At 47.5% G+C, this 20,965-nt stretch overlaps 1 long non-coding RNA gene across 1 annotated transcript; it reads left to right on the top strand.

Moving 5' to 3' along the window:
* The first annotated feature begins 403 nt into the window (after positions 1–403).
* On the top strand, positions 404–16,706 carry LOC139250481 (uncharacterized). Its single transcript, XR_011591312.1, has 3 exons — positions 404–629; positions 3,093–3,281; positions 16,594–16,706. It is a non-coding gene; the product is annotated as an uncharacterized lncRNA (long non-coding RNA).
* The last annotated feature ends 4,259 nt before the right edge of the window (positions 16,707–20,965 follow it).

The following is a 20,965-nucleotide window of genomic DNA, read 5'->3' as shown; positions in this document are numbered from 1 at the left end:
TTTCTTGGGACAGTAGAGAGGGAGCTTTATTCTGTATCTAACCTATACTGTGCATGCCCTGGGAATACCTGGTGGGACAGTGCAGATGGATCCTTGCTGTGTATTTAATATGTGCTGTACCTGCCCTGGGAGTGTTTGATGAGTCAGCGTACAGCAAGCTTTAAACTGTAACTAACCCGTGCTGTACCTGCCCTGGGATTGTTTAGGACAGTACAGAGGGAGCTTTACTCTGTGTATAACCCGTGTATTATCTGCCCCACTTCTGCTCCGGTTTCTCATGCTCTTATGTACCCAGCATGCCCCGCGGGTGAGAATGTGCCGCACCCAGACTACAGGAGCTCAGTGCGCAGGCGCGGGCCCTGGCTGTGTTTGGAGCATGCGGGGTGCGTGTAATGGCGGAGAAGACATGTTTTGTTCAGGCTCCTCAGAAGTATCCTTTTCATCGGGACGGAGCGAACTAAGGGACCAGCGGGAAGCCGGGGAGGCTTCATAAACAACCGGTGCCCGCCGTTAGCCAAGAGTAATAACCGGAATATCGGTGGTTGCAGCTTCAGGGCTTTCTCCGGTCACAGGCCCAGGATAACGGCGGCCATCTTCGTACAGGTTCCGCGTTCGGCCATCTTGATTCAGTGAGTAGCACAGCGCATGCGCGACCATCTTGGTGCAGGATCAATGTGAACGATGTCACTGGAACTGAACCCAGCCAGAGTCAGTACCTTCAGGGGAGGGGAACCAGTGAGTGTAGAACTGAACCCAGCCAGAGTCAGTACCTTCAGGGGAGGGGAACCAGTGAGTGTAGAACTGAACCCAGCCAGAGTCAGTACCTTCAGGTGAGGGGAACCAGTGAGTGTAGAACTGAACCCAGCCACAGTCAGTACCTTCAGGGGAGGGGAACCAGTGAGTGTAGAACTGAACCCAGCCAGAGTCAGTACCTTCAGGGGAGGGGAACCAGTGAGTGTAGAACTGAACCCAGCCAGAGTCAGTACCTTCAGGGGAGGGGAACCAGTGAGTGTAGAACTGAACCCAGCCAGAGTCAGTGCCTTCAGGGGAGGGGAACCAGTGAGTGTAGAACTGAACCCAGCCAGAGCCAGTACCTTCAGGGGAGGGGAACCAGTGAGTGTAGAACTGAACCCAGCCAGAGTCAGTACCTTCAGGGGAGGGGAACCAGTGAGTGTAGAACTGAACCCAGCCAGAGTCAGTACCTTCAGGGGAGGGGAACCAGTGAGTGTAGAACTGAACCCAGCCAGAGTCAGTACCTTCAGTGGAGGGGAACCAGTGAGTGTAGAACTGAACCCAGCCAGAGTCTGCACCTTCAGGGGAGGGGAACCAGTGAGTGTAGAACTGAACCCAGCCAGAGTCAGTACCTTCAGGGGAGGGGAAGCAGTGAGTGTAGAACTGAACCCAGCCAGAGTCAGTACCTTCAGGGGAGGGGAAGCAGTGAGTGTAGAACTGAACCCAGCCAGAGTCATTACCTTCAGGGGAGGGGAACCAGTGAGTGTAGAACTGAACCCAGCCAGAGTCATTACCTTCACGGACCAATGATTGATTGGTGCCCGGCCCCGCCCCCCACCACTGATTGGCGCGGAGCAGCGCGCTGGGTGGGCTGGTGCCCCGCGCCGCCTCGCCATTGGCTGCGGGCTGAGTGTTGCGGTTGAGGGGTTTGTTGGGGGGGGCTCCGCTCGCAGCCTTTGAGCTCGGGGCCCAGGTGAGGCGGGGCGGAGTTGTGCGCAGGCGCGGGGCCAGCCTATTGTGGGAGATTAGCTGCAGACGGAAAACTATTTGCCACCCCCCCCCGCGGAGGATGGATGAGCAGCCCGGGCAGTGCGCTCAGCCTCCCTGAGGACTCACATACTCACGGACACGCGCGGGCGGTGAGATTTGCCGCGGGTGGCGGCTGTGGGGCACCTTCGGTTGGGGACGGGCCTTGGTTACCGTCGGGGTTTGCCGGGAGTTTAGCCGCCATCTTTGGGCAGCACGGGTCCGCCCGCCACGGGGAGCAGGGAGCAACAGGGGCGGGGCTTCCTCGACGTCACAATACTTTCCATTGTCCCGCTGCAGGGCAGGGAGCATGCGCGGCGGCCATCTTACTGCAGGGAGCAGGTGCAGGATGGGGACTAGTGACATCAATACATGAGAACATCAGAAATAGGAGATGAGTCGGCCCTTTGGCCCCTCGAGCCTGCCGCCATTCAATAAGATGATGGCTGCAGCATCTGGGGTGGTTCTCCTTGGAGCAGTGAAGGTGCAGGGCAGGTTTAACAGAGGTGCTCACAATCGGGAAGGCTTTCGATTGAGTCGGGGAACAGAGTGGTTCTGCTCACACAATCAGAGAACGGTTACAGCACGGAAGGCCGTTCGGCCCATCGAACCCTTGCCTGCTCCCAGCTAGTCCCACTGCCCGCCCTTCCCCCAGTCCTGCAAATGTTTTTTTTCAAATACTTATCCAACTTTTTTTTTTTAGAGCTGTGATTGAGTCTTCCTCCACCACCCTTTCAGGCCGTGCTTTCCGGATCCTAACCACTCGCTGCGTAAAATAGATTTTCTGATGTCACCTTTGGTTCTTTTGCCATTCACCTTAAATCCATCTCCTCTGATTCTCTACCCTTCTGCCAGTGGGAACAGTATCTCTCTATCTACTCTGTCCACACCCCTCATGATTTTGAACACTTCTATCAATTCTCCTCTCAACCTTCTCTGCTCCAAGAGGAACAACCCCAGCTTCTCCAGTCAATCCACGTAACCGAAGTCCCTCATCTCATGAATCATTCTTGTCAATCTTTTCTGCACTCTCTCTAAAGCCTTCACATCCTAATGTGCGGTGCCCAGAATTGGACACAATGCTCCAGTTGAGGCCGAACCAGTGTTTTACAAAGGTTCATCATAACCTCCTTGCTTTTTTACTCTGTGCTGCCCAGCAACCTGTAAGCTTTTTAAACTGCTTTCTCAACCTGTCCTGTCACCTTCAGTGATTTGTGCACATATACCCGCAGGTCTCACTGTTCATGCACCCCCTTTCAGATTGTACCCTTCAGTTTATATTGTCTATCCTTGTTTATATCATCATGCTTCTCTAATTTTATTTCTTCACTCAGGTTCACGGTCTTGTTTTATTTCTTCCTCCAAGCCCCTCAACTTAATCTGGCACTGTAATGTTGGCGAGTGGTGATTGATTGCCCTGGGAACCAACAGGAAGAGAGGTCAGAGGCCGGAGGGCCCAGGGAGCAGCGTGTTCTGCAACCAATCACGGTGCTTGAGGGGTGGATCCTGAGTCGGCCTGTCAGGTGAGTCTGTGTGAATCCCTGTTAAACATAGAAAATAGGTGCAGGAGTAGGCCATTTGGCCCTTCTAGCCTGCACCGCAATTCAATGAGTTCATGGCTGAACATTCAACTTCAGTACCCCATTCCTGCTTTCTCGCCATACCCCTTGATCCCCCGAGTAGTAAGGACCTCATCTAACTCCTTTTTGAATATATTTAGTGAATTGGCCTCAACAACTTTCTGTGGTTGAGAATTCCACAGGTTCACCACTCTCTGGGTGAAGAAGTTCCTCCGCATCTCGGTCCTAAATGGCTTACCCCTTATCCTTAGACTGTGACCTCTGGTTCTGGACTTCCCCAACATTGGGAACATTCTTCCTGCATCTAACCTGTCTAACCCCGTCAGAATTTTAAATGTTTCTATGAGGTCCCCTCTCATTCTTCTGAACCCCAGTGAATACAAGCCCAGTTGATCCAGTCTTTCTTGATAGGTCAGTCCCGCCATCCCGGGAATCAGTCTGGTGAACCTTCGCTGCACTCCCTCAATAGCAAGAATGTCCTTCCTCAAGTTAGGAGACCAAAACTGTACACAATACTCCAGGTGTGGCCTCACCAATGCCCTGTACAACTGTAGCAACACCTCCCTGCCCCTGTACTCAAATCCCCTTGCTATGAAGGCCAACATGCCATTTGCTTTCTTAACCACCTGCTGCACCTGCATGCCAACCTTCAATGACTGATGTACCACGACACCCAGGTCTCTTTGCACCTCGCCTTTTCCTAATCTGTCACCATTCAGATAATAGTCTGTCTCTCTGTTTTTACCACCAAAGTGGATAACCTCACATTTATCCACATTATACTTCATCTGCCATGCATTTGCCCACTCACCTAACCTATCCAAGTCGCTCTGCAGCCTCACAGCATCCTCCTCGCAGCTCACACTGCCACCCAACTTAGTGTCATCCGCAAATTTGGAGATACTACATTTAATCCCCTCATCTAAATCATTAATGTACAGTGTAAACAGCTGGGGCCCCAGCACAGAACCTTGCGGTACCCCACTAGTCACTGGCTGCCATTCTGAAAAGTACCCATTTACTCCTACTCTTTGGTTCCTGTCTGACAACCAGTTCTCAATCCATGTCAGCACACTACCCCCAATCCCATGTGCTCTAACTTTGCACATCAATCTCTTGTGTGGGACCTTGTCGAATGCCTCCTTAAAGTCCAAATATACCACATCAACTGGTTCTCCCTTGTCCACTCTACTGGAAACATCCTCAAAAAATTCCAGAAGATTTGTCAAGCATGATTTCCCTTTCACTAATCCATGCTGACTTGGACCTATCATGTCACCTCTTTCCAAATGCACTGCTATGACATCCTTAATAATTGATTCCATCATTTTACCCACTGCCGATGTCAGGCTGACCGGTCTATAATTCCCTGTTTTCTCTCTCCCTCCTATTTTAAAAAGTGGGGTTACATTGGCTACCCTCCAATCTATAGGAACTGATCCAGAGTCAATGGAATGTTGGAAAATGACTGTCAATGCATCCACTATTTCCAAGGCCACCTCCTTAAGTACTCTGGGATGCAGTCCATCAGGCCCTGGGGATTTATCGGCCTTCAATCCCATCAATTTCCCCAACACAATTTCCCGGCTAATAAGGATTTCCCTCAGTTCCTCCTCCTTACTCGACCCCCCGACCCCTTTTATAACCGGAAGGTTGTTTGTGTCCTCCTTAGTGAATACCGAACCAAAGTACTTGTTCAATTGGTCTGCCATTTCTTTGTTCCCCGTTATGACTTCCCCTGATTCTGACTGCAGGGGACCTACGTTTGTCTTTACTAACTTTTTTCTCTTTACATATCTATAGAAAGTTTTGCAATCCGTCTTAATGTTCCCTGCAAGCTTCTTCTCATACTCCATTTTCCCTGCCCTAATCAAACACTTTGTTCTCCTCTGCTGAGTTCTAAATTTATCCCAGTCCCCAGGTTCGCTGCTATTTCTGGCCAATTTGTATGCCACTTCCTTGACTTTAATGCTATCCCTGATTTCCCTTGATAGCCACGGTTGAGCCACCTTCCCTTTTTTATTTTTACGCCAGACAGGAATGTACAATTGTTGTAGTTCATCCATGCGGTCTCTAAATGTCTGCCATTGCCCATCCACAGTCAACCCCTTCAGTATCATTCGCCAATCCATCCCAGCCAATTCACGCCTCATACCTTCAAAGTTAGCCTTCTTTAAGTTCTGGACCATGGTCTCTGAATTATCTGTTTCATTCTCCATCCTAATGCAGAATTCCACCATATTATGGTCACTCTTCCCCAAGGGGCCTCGCACAACGAGATTGCTAATTAATCCTCTCTCATTACATAACACCCAGTCTAAGATGGCCTCCCACCTAGTTGGTTCCTCAACATATTGGTCTAAAAAACCATCCCTTATGCACTCCAGGAAATCCTCCTCCACCGTATTGCTTCCAGTTTGGTTAGCCCTATCTATGTGCATATTAAAGTCACCCATTATAACTGCTGCACCTTTATTGCATGCACCCCTAATTTCCTGTTTGATGCCCTCCCGGACATCACTACTACTGTTTGGAGGTCTGTACACAACTCCCACTAATGTTTTTTGCCCTTTGGTGTTCTGTAGCTCGACCCATAAAGATTCCACATCATCCAAGCGAATGTCCTTCCTAACTATTGCCTTAATCTCCTCGTTAACCAGCAATGCTACCCCACCTCCTTTTCCTTTTATTCTATCCTTCCTGAATGTTGAATACCCCTGGATGTTGAGTTCCCAACCCTGATCATCCTGGAGCCACGTCTCCGTAATCCCAATCACATCATATTTGTTAACATCGATTTGCACAGTTAATTCATCCACCTTATTGCGGATACTCCTTGCATTAAGACACAAAGCCTTTAGGCTTGTTTTTTTAACACCCTCTGTCCTTTTAGAATTTTGCTGTACAATGGCCCTTTTTGTTCTTTGCCTTGGGTTTCTCTGCCCTCCACTTTTCCTCATCTTCTTTCTGTCTTTTGCTTTTGCCTCCTTTTTGTTTCCCTCTATCTCCCTGCATTGGTTCCCATCCCCCTGCCATATTAGTTTAACTCCTCCCCAACAGCACTAGCAAACACTCCCCCGAGGACATTGGTTCCGATTCTGCCCAGGTGCAGACCGTCCGGATTGTACTGGTCCTACCTCCCCCAGAACCGGTTCCAATGCCCCAGGAATTTGAATCCCTCCCTGCTGCACCATTGCTCAAGCCACGTATTCATCTGTTAAAAGTTAAATCGAGATTTCTTTTGTTAACAAAACAATGTAACGTTTGTCAGTATTTTGTTTTCCTAGAGTTCCTATTATGAGTTTCTGACACTTCAGTGCCAAGTTAATCAGGTGTTTAAAGGTCATTCATTTCCCTCTTTCCATGACGCTGTTAGTTAAAGGGACAGAGATTGATTTCCCCGCATTATGCATTCGTAGTAGTTAAAGTAACATCCTTCCTGTTGGTAGTGAGTTACATTCTGTGCTGGGCGAGATGGCTGGTGGCATCAGCCTTTAAAATACGCATCCTCTTGGTCAACTCTCTCCAGGGTCTCACCCTTCCCTATCTCTGTAACCTCCTCCAGCCCAGCAACCCTCTTAATAGTTTGATTTCTTTGGAACAAAGGAGGCTGAGGGGAGACCTTAATGAGGTGTATAAAATTATGAGGGGCCTAGATAGAGTGGATAGGAAGGTCCTATTTCCCTTCACAGAGGGGTCAGCAACCAGCAGAACTTTTTAGCCAGTACGTAGCAAGCCCAACAAGAGAGGGGGAAGTTCTGGACTTAGTATTAGGGACTGAAGCTGGGCAGGTGGAAGGGGTATCAATGGGACAGCATTTTGGTGCTAGTGATCATAATTCAGTTAGATTTAGGGTAGTTATGGAAAAGGGCAAAGACAGACCAGTAATAAAAGTTCTCAATTGGGGAAAAGCTGATTTTACTAAGCTGAGATGTGATTTAGCCAAAGTGGACTGGAAACAGCTATTTGAATTGGTGAGAGATTGGGAAACGTTGGTGTTCAGAGGGACCTTGGTGTCCTTGTACACGAATCACTGAAAGTTAATATGCAGGTACAGCAAGCAACGAAGAAAGCAAATGGTATGTTGGCCTTTATTATAAGAGGATTTGAGTACAGGAGTAAAGACATCTTACTGCAATTATATAGGGCCCTGGTGAGACTGCAGCTGGAGTATTGTGTACAGTTTTGGCTGCTTACCAAAGGAAGGATGTACTTGCTGTTGAGGATGGCAACGAAGGTTCACCAAACTGAATTCCTGGGGTGGGAGGATTGTCCTATGAGGAGAGATTGAGTAGACTAGGCATGTATTCTCTAGAGTTTAGAAGAATGAGAGATGATCCCATTGAAACAAACAAAATTCTTACAAGGCGTGACAGGATAGATGCAGGGAGGATGTTTCCTCTGGCTGAGGAGTCTCGAACCAGGGGTCACAGTCTCAAAATAAGGGGTTGTCCATTTAGGACTGAGATGAGCAGAAACTTATTCACTCATTAATCTTTGTAATTCTCTACCCCAGAGGGCTGTGGAGGCTCTGTCTTTGAGCATATTTAAGACAGAGATCGATAGATTTTTGTAAATTAAGGTAATCAAGGGATATGGAATAGTGCAGGAAAGTGAAGTTGAGGTAGAAGATCAGCCATGACCTCATTGAATGGCAGAGCAGGCTCGAGGGGCCGAATGGCATACTCCTGCTCTGAAATCTTATGTTCTTATGTTGAAGTTAAATCAGTCTCAGAGCAGTGGGAGGCATTCAATGAAGAGATAATGAGGATTCAGAGGAAGAATGTTACCTTCAAGAAAAAGGGTGGGACTAATAAATCTAGAGTCCCCTGGATATCAACATAAGAAATAGTGGCAGGAGGAGGCCATAATGTCCCTCGAGCCTGCACGGCCATTCAATAAGATCATGGCTGATCATCGCCCTCAACGCCACTTTCCCGCCTGATCTCCATATCCCTTGATTCCCTTATTATACAAAAATCTATCTATCTCAACCTTGAATAGACTGAGCATCCACAGCCCTCTGGGGGAGAGAATGCCAAAGATTCACAACCCTCTGAGTGAAGAAATTCCTCCTCAACTCTGTCTTAAATGGCCTACCCCTTATCCTGAGACTGTGCCCCTAGGTCTTGACAGTCCAGCCAGGGGAATCAACCTCTCAGCATCTAACCTGTCAGTCCCCTTCAGAACCTTGTATGTTTCAATGAGATCACCTCTCATTATTCTAAACTCGAGAGTGTATAGGTCCATTCTACACACTATCTCATCATAAGACAGCCCTCTCATCCCAGGAATCTTGTGAACCTTTGTTGCACTGTCTCCAAGGCAAGTGTTTCCGTCCTTTGATAAGAAAACAAAACTGTGACCAGTACTCCAGGTGTGGTCTCACCAAGGCCCTGTACAATTGTAGCAAGACCTCCTTACTCTTTTCCTCCAAACCCTTGCAATAAAGGACAAACCATTTCCCTTCCTTATTGCTTGCGTACCTGCATGCTCACTTTCTGTGTGTCTTGCACAAGGACACCCCAAATCTCTCTGAACACCAATGTTTAAAAGTTTCTCATAATTTAAAAGATACTCTGTTCTTCTGTTGTTCCTACCAAAATGAATAACCTCACATTTCCCTACATTATACTCCATCTGCCACCTTACTGCCCACTCACAGTCTATATATATATCTTGCAGACTCTTGTGTTCTCACAGCTTACTGTCCCACCTAGTTTTATATCATCAGCAAATTTGGATACATTACACTCGGTCCCTTCATCTAGGTCATAAATCATAAAATCATCGAACTTTACAGCATGGCAGGAGACCATTTCAGCCCACCGCGTCCGTGCCGGCCAACAAACAGCTATCCAGCCTAATCCCACTCTCCAGCTCTCGGTCCGTAGCCCTGTCGGTGATGACACTTGAAGTGCACATCCGAGTATTTTTCAAATGTGCTGAGTGTTTCTGCCTCTACCACTCTTTCAGGCAGTGAGTTCCAGACCCCTACCATCCTCTGGGTGAAGAAAATTAACTTCGTATCTCCTCTAAACCAATTACTTTAAATCTGTGTCCCCTTGTTGTTGATCCCTCTGCCAAGGGAAACAGGTCCTTCCTATCCACTCTATCCAGGCCCCTCATAATTTAATACACTTTCATCAGGTCTCCCCTCAGTGTCCTCTGATCCAAAGAAAATTGACTCTGCATCTCCAATCTTTCCTCATAGCCAAAATTCTCCAGTCCAGGCAACATTCTTGTAAATCTCCTCTGTACCCTTTCCAGTACAATCACATCTTTCCTGTAATGTGGTGACCAGAACTGCACACAGTATTCCAATTGCAGCCTAACCAGTTCAAGCATAACCTCCTAGCTCTTGTATTCCATGCCTTGACGAATAAAGGCAAGTATTCCATGTGCCTTCTTAACCACCTTATCGACCTGGCCTGCCACTTTCAGGGATCTGTGGACCTACACTCCAAGGTCCCTTTGTTCCTCTACAATTTTCAGTGTTGTAGCATTTAATGTATATTCCCTTGCCTTGTTAGACCTCCCCAAATGTATTACCTCACACTTAGCTGGATTAAATTCCATTTGCCACTTTACTGCCCACCTGACCAGTACATTTATAGTTTCCTGCAGTGTGCAGTTTTCTTCTTAATTCTCAACCACACAGCCTATTTTAGTGTCACCTTCAAACTTCTTAATCATACCCCCAACATTGATGTCCAAGTCATTGATATATACCACAAAAAACAAGGATCCCAGCACTGAGCCCTGCAGAACCCCACTGGAAACAGCCTTCCAGTCACAAAAACACCGAATGGTCCACTACTGCAACTATTTTCTATGTTTCTATGACCCAACTTCCACAGCTCTCTGAGGCAGCAAATTCCACAGATTTACAACCCTTTGAGAGAAGACATTCCTCCTCATCTCAGTTTTAAATGGGTGGCCCCTTATTCTAAGATTATGCCCTCTAGTTCGAGTCTCCCCCATCAGTGGAAACATCCTCTCTGCATCCACCTTGTCCCGCCCCCTCATAATCTTATACGTTTCGATAAGATCACCTCTCATTCTTCTGAATTCCAATGGGAAGAGGCTCAAACTACTCAACCTTTCCTCATAAGTCATCCCCCTCATCCCCGAAACCTTCTCTGACCTGCCTCCAAAGCAAGTATATCCTTTCATAAACATGGATCAGGAAGGCCAAGATTCCGTTCGCCTTTCTGATCACTTGCTGTACCTGTATACTATCCTTTTGTGTTTCATGCACAAGTACCCCCAGGTCCCGCTGTACTGCAGCACTTTGCAATCTTTCTCCATTTAAATAATAACTTGCTCTTTGATTTTTTTTTCTGTCAAAGTGCATGACCTCATACTATCTAATATTATATTCCTTCTGCCAAATTTTTTCCCATTCACTTAGCCTGTCTATGTCCTTTTGCAGATTTTATGTGTCCTCACACATTGCTTTTCCTCCCATCTTTGTATCGGCAGCAAACTAGGCTACGTTACACTCAGTCCCTTCTTCCAAGTCCTTTAATATAGAATGTAAATAGTTGGGGTCCCAGCACTGATCCCTGCAGCACTCCACAAGTTACTGGTTGCCGACCAGAGAATGAACCATTTATCCAACTCTCTGTTTTCTGTTAGTTAGCCAATCCTCTATCCTTGCTGATATATTACCCCCAACCCTGTGAACTTTTATCTTGTGCAGTAACCTTTTACGTGGCACCTTGTCAAATGCCTTCTGGAAGTCCAAATACACCACACTCACTGGTTCCCCTTTATCCACCCTGTTTGTTACATCCTCAAAGAATTCCAGCAAATTTGTCAAACATGCCTTCCCCTTCATAAACCCATGCTGACTCTGCCTGACTGAATTTTGCTTTTCCAAATATCCTGCTACTGCTTCTTTAAGAATGGACTCCAACATTTTCCCAAGCACAGAAGTGAGGCTAACTGCTCTATAGTTTCCTGCTTTTTTTCTGCCTCCTTTTTTAAATAAGGACGTTACATTTGCAGTTTTCCAATCGCTGGGACCTCCCCAGAATCCAGGGAATTTTGGTAAATTACAACCAATGCATCCACTTTCCCTGCTGTGACTTCTCTTAAGACCCTAGGATGCAAGCCATCAGGTCCAGGGGATTTATCCGCCTTTAGTCCCATTATCTTACTGAGTACCACCTTCTTAGGGATTGTGTTAAGTTCCTCCCCTCTGTAGCCCCTTGACTGTCCACTGTTGGGATATTGTTCGTGTCCTCTGCCGTAAAGGCTGATAGAAAATATTTGTTCAGAGTTTCTGCCATCTCCATGTTCCCCATTACTAATTCCGCGGTCTCATCCTCTAAGGGACCAACATTTACTTTAGCCACTCTTTTCCATTTTATATACCTATAGAAACTCTTGCTATCTGTTTTTATATTTTGTGCTCGTTTACTTTCATAGTCTATCTTCCCTTTCTTAATCATTTTTTTCAGTCATTCTCTGCTGGCTTTTAAAAGCTTCCCAGTCTTCTGTCCTCCCACTAGTTTTGGCCACTTTGTATGCCCTTGTTTTTAATTGGATACCGTCCTTTATTTCTTTAGTTAGCCACGGATGCTATATTTTCTTTTACACCATTTCCTCCTCACTGGAATATATTTTTCTTGAGAGTTATGCAATATCTCCTTAAATGTACACCACTGTTCATCAACCGTCCTGCACTTTAATTTATTTTCCCAGTCCACTTTACCCAACTCTGCCCTCATACCTACATAGTCTCCTTTATTTAAGATTAGTACGCTGGTTAGAGATCCAACTTTCTCACCCACCTCAGATCATGCTATGATCACTCATTCCAAGGGATCCTTTACTAGGAGATTGTTAATTAATCCTGTCTCATTACACAGGACCAGATCTAAGATAGCCTGCCCCCTGGTTGGTTCCGTTACATACTGCTGAAGGAACCCATCACTTATGCACTCTATGAACTCCTCCTCAAGGCTACCCTGACCAATTTGGTTTGTCCAATCAATATGGAGGTTAAAATCACCCATGATTATTGCTGTTCCCTTTTTACAAGCCCCCACTATTTCCTGGTTTATGCGCTGACCAACAGAGTAGCTCTTGTTGGGGGGCCTATCGACTACACCCACCAGTGACTTTTTCCGCTTATTGTTCCTTATCTCCACCCAAACCGTTTCAACATCCTGATCATTTGAGCCAATATCGTTTCTTACTATTGCAGTGATTCCATCCTTTATCAATAGAGCTACTCCACCTCCTTTTCCTTTCTGTCTGTCCTTCCGGATTGTCCAGTACCGCTGAATATTTAATTCCCAGACCTGGTCACCTTGCAACCACGTCTCTGTAATGCCTATCAGATCATACCCATTTGTATCTTTGTGCCGTCAACTCATCTATTTTGTTACAAATGCTACGTGCATTTAGACAAAGTGCCTTGTTTTTTTACACTTTTTTCCTGCTTGTTTCCTCTCTCCTTCAAACTCACTTTCTTTCTTTTTGCTTCCTAATTCCAGCTTTACTCCCCTCCCTACTGACTCTATTTTCAGGTTCCCTTACCCCTGCCAAGCGAGTTTAAACTCTCCACAACAGCACTAGCAAACCCCCCGCGAGGTTATTGGTCCCGGCTCTGTTGAGGTGCAACCCGTCTGGATTGTCCATGTCCCACCTCCCCCAGAAGCAGTCCCAGTGCCTCAGGAAACTAACGCCCTCCCGCCTGCACCTTCTCTCCAGCCAGGCATTCATCTGCTCTATCCTCCTGTTTCTGTACTCACTAGCTCGTGACATTGGGAGGAATCCGGAGATTACTACCTTTGAGGTCCTGCTTTTTAATCTCTCTCCTAGCTCCCTAAACTCTGCCTGCTGGAGAGGGGAGGGAGGGGAAACAGTGAGTGTGGAATTGAACACAGCCAGAGTTAGCGCTTTAAGGGACAGGGCAGATGGGAGGGAGGGGAACCACTGAGTATACAACTGGACCCAGCCAGAGTCAGCACCATCAGATGAGGAGATGGAGGGGAACCAGTGAGTGTAGAACTGATCCCAGGCAGAGTCAGCACCTTCAGGGGAGGGGAACCAGTGAGTGTAGAACTGAACCCAGCCAGAGTCAGTACCTTCAGGGGAGGGGAACCAGTGAGTGTAGAACTGAACCCAGCCAGAGTCAGTACCTTCAGGGGAGGGGAACCAGTGAGTGTAGAACTGAACCCAGCCAGAGTTAGTACCTTCAGGGGAGGGGAACCAGTGAGTGTAGAACTGAACCCAGCCAGAGTCAGCACCATCAGGTGAGGAGAGGGAGGGGAACCAGTGAGTGTAGAACTGGATCCAGCCAGTGTCGGCATCTTCAAGGGATAAGAGGGAAACCAGTGAGTGTAGAACTGATTCCAGCCCGAGACAGCACCTTCAGGGGCAGGGACAGAGGGGAGGGAGGGGAACCAGTGAGTGCAGAACTGAAACCAGACAGATTCAGCATCTTCAGGGGAGGAAAGGAGAGGCAGTTGGAAGAAGGTTCATGAGTTGATTCCGGAGATGAGAGGGTTGACTTATAAGGAAACATTGAGTCGGGATAAATGGTTCATTCTCAGTTTGGGAATCAGTAACTAGTGGGTTGCCGCAGGGTTCAGTGCTGGGACCCCAACTATTTACAATCTATATTAGCGACTTGGAAGAAGGGACCGAGTGTAGTGTAGCCAAGTTTGCTGATGATACAAAGATGGGAGGAAATGCAATGTGTGAGGAGGACACACAAAATCTGCAAAACGACATTGACAGGCTACGTGAGTTGGCAAAAATTTGGCAGATGGAGTATAATGTTGGAAAGTGTGAGGTCATGCACTTTGGCAGAAAAAAAATCACAGAAGAAGTTATTATTTAAATGGAGAAAGATTACCAAGTGCTACTGTACAGCGGGACCTGGAGGTACTTGTGCATGAAACACAAAAGATCAGTATGCAGGTACAGCAAGTGATCAGGAAGGCCAATGGAATCTTGGCCTTTATTACAAAGGGGATGGAGTATAAAAGCTGGGAAGTCTTGCTACAGTTGTACAGGGTATTGTTGAGGCCACACTTGGAATACTGCGTACAGTTTTGGTTTCTGTATTTACGAAAGGATATACTTGCTTTGGAAGCAGTTCAGAAAAGGTTCACAAAGTTTATTCTGGAGATGAGGGGGTTGAATATGTTGGGCCTCTACTCATTGGAATTCAGAAGATAGAAAAGTGATCTTATCGAAATATATAAGATTATGAGGGGGCGTGACAAGGTGGATGCAGAGAGGATGTTTCACTGATGGGGGAGACTAGAACTAGAGGGCATAATCTTAGAATAAGGGGCCCCCATTTAAAACTGAGATGAGGAGAAATTTCTTCTGAGGGTTGTGGATGTGTGGAATTCACTGCCTCAGAGAGCAGTGGAAGCTGGGACATTGTATAAATTTAAGACAGAAATAGACACTTTCTCAAACGATAAGGTGTTATGGGGAGCGAGCAGGGAAGGGACCTGAGTCCTTGATTGGATCAGCCACGATCGTATTAAATGGCAGAGCAGGTTCGAGGGGCCGCATGGCCTACTGCTGATCCGATATCGTATGTTAACCAGTGAGTGCAGAACTGAACAAAGCCAGAGTCAGTGCTTTCAGGGGAGGGGAACCAGTGAGTGTAGAACTGAACCCAGCCAGAGTCAGCACCTTCAGGGGAGTGGAACCAGTGAGTGTAGAACTGAACCCAGCCAGAGTCAGTACCTTCAGGGTAGGGGAACCAGTGAGTGTAGAACTGAACCCAGCCAGAGTCAGTACCTTCAGGGGAGGGGAACCAGTGAGTGTAGAACTGAACCCAGCCAGAGTCAGTACCTTCAGGGGAGGGGAACCAGTGAGTGTAGAACTGAACCCAGCCAGAGTCAGTGCTTTCAGGGAGGAGGCACAGAGGTTTAGGGAGGGAGTTCAGAGCTTGGAGCCTCGGCAACAGAAGACAAGGCCACCAATGGTTGGGCGATTATAATCAGGGATGCTCAGGAGGCAGAATTAGAGGAGAGCAGACATCTCTGGGGGTTGTGGGGCTGGAGAAGATTACAGAGATAGGGAGGGGCGAGACCATGGAGGGGTTTGTAAACAAGGGATGATAATTTTGAAATCGAAGTGTTGCTTAACCGGGAGCCAATGTAGGTCAGCGAGCACAGGGGGTGATGGGTGAACGAGACTTGGTGCGAGTTAGGACACGGGCAGCCGAGTTTTGGATGAGGTGAAGATTACGTGGGGTAGAATGTGGGAGGCCAGCCAGGAGTGTGTTGGAATAGTCAAGTCTAGAGATAACCGAGGAATGGGCGAGGGTTTCAGCAGAGGGTGAGCTGAGGCAGGGATGGAGACGGCCGATATTACACAGGTGGAAATAGGCGGTCTTGGTTTTCTGGGGATATGTGGTCACAACATTCTGGATAAGATCATCCGCCATTTTCATAGAATGAAAGTGCAGGAGACCATTCGGCCCATCGTGCCTGTGCTGGCTCTGTGGTAGAGCTATCCAGTTAGTTCCACTCCCCTGCTCTTTCCCCATAGCTCTGCAAATATTGTCCCTTTAGTATTTATCCAATTCACTTTTGAAAGCCACTATTGAATCTGCTTCCACCGCCCTATCAGGCAGTGCATTCCAGATTGCAACAACTCGCTGCTTATACAATGGTTCCTCATGTCGCCTCTGCTTCTTTTGCCAATCACCTGAACTCTGTGTCCTCTGGTTACTGACCCTTCTGCCACTGGAAAGTGTTTCTCCTTATTTAGTCTATTAAAACCATTCATGATTTTGAACACTCTATCAAATCTCCTCTTAACCTTTTCTGCTCCAAGGAGAATTACCGCAGCTTCTCCAGTATCTCCACATAACTGAAGTCCCTCCTCCTTCGTACCATTCCAGTAAATCTCTTCTGGTCCCTCCCTAAGGTGCAGATACCCTTCTGAAAGTGTGGTGCCCAGAATTGAGCACAATGTGTCAGCTGAGGCCTAACCAGTGTTTATAAAGTTTGGTCATAACTAAACATCAAATGCTGCTATTTGTGTGATGGGGTTTAGACGGGCGAGGTTTATCCAGTCAGTTGGATGTGAGCTGAAACATGTGCACTTGGAGCGGGGAGCCAGGGACACTCTGCACAGCCCACGCATCACTTGTTTCCACTTGGCCCAGAAGGATGTATTAAATGCAACAATTCATTTGATTTGACTTTAAATAGTTTTGTTTATAAATTTAATTATGCTTCTCTAATTTTATTTCTTATATCAGATTCACGGGCCCATTTTATTTCTTCCTCTGAGCCCCTCAACTTAATGTGGCAGTGTCATGTTGGCGAGTGGTGATTGATTGTCCTGGGAACCAACAGGAAGAGAGGTCAGAGACCGGAGGGCCCAGCGAGCAGCGTGTTCTGCAACCAATCGCGGTGCTTGAGGGGTGGATCCTGAGTCGGCCTGTCAGGTGGGTCTGTGTGAACCCCTGTTGAACAATTCATCTTTTAAAGTTAAATCGAGATTTCTTTTGTCAGCAAAACAGTTTAACATTTGTCAGTATTTTGTTTCCCTGGAGTTCCTATTATGAGTTTCAGACACTTCAGTGCCAAGTGGACCAGGTGTTTAAAGGTCATTCATTTCCCCCATGTCGCTGTTAGTTAAAGATACAGAGATTGATTTCCCTTCATTATGCATCTTTTGTAAGTAAACACAAATCCTTTCTGTTCGCAGTGAGTCACATTCTGCACTGGGGGAGACGGCTGGTGGCTTCAGGCTTTAAAATTCTCATCCTCTTGTTCAAATCCCTCCAAGGCCTCACCCCTTCCTATCTCTGTAACCTCCTCCAGCCCGCCAATCCTCTTAATAAGGAGAAACAATTTCCAGTGTCAGAAAGTTCAGTGACCAGAGGCACAGATTGAATGTGATTGGCAAATGAACCAGATGCTACATGAGGGGACTAATGAAGCAGCGAGATGTTCTGGCCTGGAACGCACTGCCTGTTCGGGTGGTGGAAGCAGATTCACTTGTAACTTTCGAAAGAGATAAACATGAGTTGAAAACATTTTCAGCGTTATGGGGCAAGAGTAGGACAGGAGTCCCCTGAGTGCATCTCGCTCGCTAACCGGTTTTCAGTTCTGGATACTGCTGGTTTCTCTGGGGAGTGCAGCCAGAGCCATGTCCACGACACCGTGGGTGGCTCAGCTGCACAGGGCGGGGAGGAAGAAGAGTGGAAGAGCAATAGTGGGAGTGGATTTGATAGTTAGGGGAACAAACAAGCGCTTCTGCAGGCACAGACATGATGCCAGGATGGTATGTTGCCTCCCTGGTGCCAGGGTCAAGGATGTCACTGAGTGGCTGCAGGACATTGTTGAGGGGGGAGGATGAACATCCAGAGGTTGTGGTCCACATCGGGACCAATGACATTGGCAGAAAGAGGGATGAAATCCTGCAGGCAGATTTTAGGGAGCTAGGAAAGAGATTAAAAAATAGGACCTCAAAGGTAGTAATGTCCGGATTACTCCCGGTGCCACGTGCTGGTGAGTACAGAAATAAGAGGATAGAGCAGATGAATGCATGGCTGGAGTTTGGTGCAGGAGGGAGGGTTTTAGATTCCTGAGGCATTGGGAGCGTTTCTGGGGGAGGTGGGACCAGTACAAGCCGGACAGGTTGCACCTCAACAGGACCGGACAATATCCTCACTGGATAGAGAGAGAGGGCACGGTATGGATAGAGAGAGAGGGCACAGTATGGATAGAGAGAGAGGACAGTATGGCTATTGTTTGGAAGGCAGAGGAAACAAAGGCTAGAAAATAGACAATAAGGGAGTTTGGCAGCGCTAAATGCCAGTGCCAGTGTGTTTCAATGAGATCAGTCTCATTCGTCTAAACTCCAGAGAGTATAGGCCCATTCTACACAAACTCTCATCATAAGACAGTCCTCTCATCACAGGAATCAATCTAGAAATACTTCAATGCCAATGCAAGGAGTCTAGGGATTAAGGCAGATAAGCTGAGGGCACAGACTGTCTTGTGGGGGTATGATATTGTAACTATTAGTGAAACACGGCTCAAAGAACTGCAGGAATGGCAGCTCAACATTCCTGGTTGCAGGGTTTTAAGACGAGATAGAGACGGGGATAAAAAAAGGCGGGAGCGTCGCAGTGTTGATTAAAGAAACAATTCCAGCTGTGGAGATGGATGATATGTTCGAAGGATCATCAAATGAGGCCACATGGGAGAAGTGAAGAACACAAAAGGGGCGATCACACTGCTGGGGATGTACTATAGATCCCCAAACAGTCAGAGGGAGACAGAAGAGCAAATATGTCGGCACATTTCTGATACGTGCAAAAATAATAGGGCAGCAATAGTCGGGGATTTCAACGACCCAAATATTAACTGGGATAGAATTAGTGTGAAAGATATAGAAGGAGCAGAATTCTTAAAATGCATTCAGGAGAACTTTTTTTAGCCATTACGTAGCAAGCCCAACAAGAGAGGGGGTGGTTCTGGACTTAGGTTTAATGAATGAAGCTTGGGCAGGTGGAAGGGGTATCAGTGGGAGAGTATTTTGGTGCTGGTGATCATAATTCAGTTAGATTTAGGGTCGTTATGGAAAAGGACAAAGATGGACCAGGAATAAAAGTTCACAATTAGGTTAAAACTAATTTTACTAAGCAGAGATGTGATTTAATCAAAGTGGACTGGAAAAAGCTTCTTGAAGGTAAATTAGTGTCAGAGCAGTGGGAGGCATTCAAGGAGGAGATAGTGAGGGTTCAGAGCAAGTATGTTCCCTTAAGATAAAGGGTGGGACTAATAAATCTAGACCCCTCAGATATCAATATTAGAATATCAGAGATAGGAGCAGGAGTAGGTCATACGCCCCCTCGAGCCTGCTCCGCCATTCAATAAGATCATCGCCCTCAACTCCACTTTCCCACCTGATCTCCATATCCCTTGATTCCCCGAGAGTCCAAAAATCTATCTATCTCAGCCTTGAATAGACTGAGCATCCACAGCCCTCTGGGGGAGAGAATTCCAAAGATTCACAACCCTCTGAGTGAAGAAATTTCCCATCTCTGTCTTAAATGGCCTCCCCCTTATTTTGAGCCCCCGAGTTCTAGCTCTCAGCATCTCCCCTGTCAATACCCTTCAGAATCTTGTATGTTTCAATGAGATCCCCTCTCATTCTTCTAAACTCCAGAGAGTATAGGTCCATTCTACACAATCTCTCATCGTAAGACAGCTCTCTCATCCCAGGAATCAATCTTGTGAACCTCCGTTGCACCATCTCCAAGGCAAGTATATCTTTCCTTAGATAAGGAGACTGAAACTGCCCAGTACTCCACGTGTGGTCTCACCAAGGCCCTGTACAATTGTAGCAATAGATCCTTACTCTTATACTCCACCCCCTTACTGATAGCTGTACCTGCATGCTCGCTTTCTGTGTTTCTTGCACAAGGACACCCAAATCTCTCTCAACACCAACATTTAAAGTTTCTCACCATTTAAAAGATATTCTGTTTTTCTATTCTTCCTACCAAAGTGAATAACCTCACATTTCCCGACATTATACTCAATCTGCCACCTTACTGCCCATTCACATCGTCTGTCTATATATCTTTGCACTCTTGTGTTCTGCTCACAGCTTACTGTCTCACCGAGCTTTGTATCGTCAGCAAATATTACACTCGGTCCCTTTATCTCGTTCATTAATATAGATTGTAAATAGCTGAGGCCCCAGCACTGATCCTTGCTGCACCCCACTAGTTACAGCCTGCCGGAAGCCCCGCCCCTCACACACTCCAATTGGTTGGAGGACCAACCGCCCATTCGGTCCTCCAGCCCCGCCCCGCTCTTCCTATTGGTGGGGAGCTGCCGTCAATCACCCGGGCAGTGTGAGCTGAGCATGTGCAGGCGGCGGTGGCAGACGCTGACGCAGGAGGTGAGCGAGATCCAGGGAGTGGATTAAAGAAACGGTGGGGACAACAACACCAAGTGCAGGCCCGGGCCCAGATATAAACCGGGGAACATTCTCCCCACACCGGGGGGGGGGATATAAACCGGGGAACATTCTCCCCACACCGGGGGGGATATAAACCGGGGAACATTCTCCCCACACCGGGGGGGGGGATATAAACCGGGGAACATTCTCCCCACACCGGGGGAGATATAAACCGGGGAACATTCTCCCCACACCGGGGCGGGGGGGATATAAACCGGGGAACATTCTCCCCACACCGGGGGGGGGGATATAAACCGGGGAACATTCTCCCCACACCGGGGGGATATAAACCGGGGAACATTCTCCCCACACCGGGGGGGGGATATAAACCGGGGAACATTCTCCCCACACCGGGGGGATATAAACCGGGGAACATTCTCCCCACACCGGGGGGGGGATATAAACCGGGGAACATTCTCCCCACACCGGGGGGATATAAACCGGGGAACATTCTCCCCACACCGGGGGGGGGATATAAACCGGGGAACATTCTCCCCACACCGGGGGGGGATATAAACCGGGGAACATTCTCCCCACACCGGGGGGGATATAAACCGGGGAACATTCTCCCCACACCGGGGGGGGGATATAAACCGGGGAACATTCTCCCCACACCGGGGGATATAAACCGGGGAACATTCTCCCCA

This window comes from Pristiophorus japonicus, unplaced genomic scaffold (genome assembly GCF_044704955.1).
Source record: "Pristiophorus japonicus isolate sPriJap1 unplaced genomic scaffold, sPriJap1.hap1 HAP1_SCAFFOLD_382, whole genome shotgun sequence".
Classification (NCBI taxonomy): domain Eukaryota; kingdom Metazoa; phylum Chordata; class Chondrichthyes; family Pristiophoridae; genus Pristiophorus; species Pristiophorus japonicus.
Note: the sequence above shows the minus strand (reverse complement) of the source record. Positions and strands in the feature narration are given on the sequence as shown.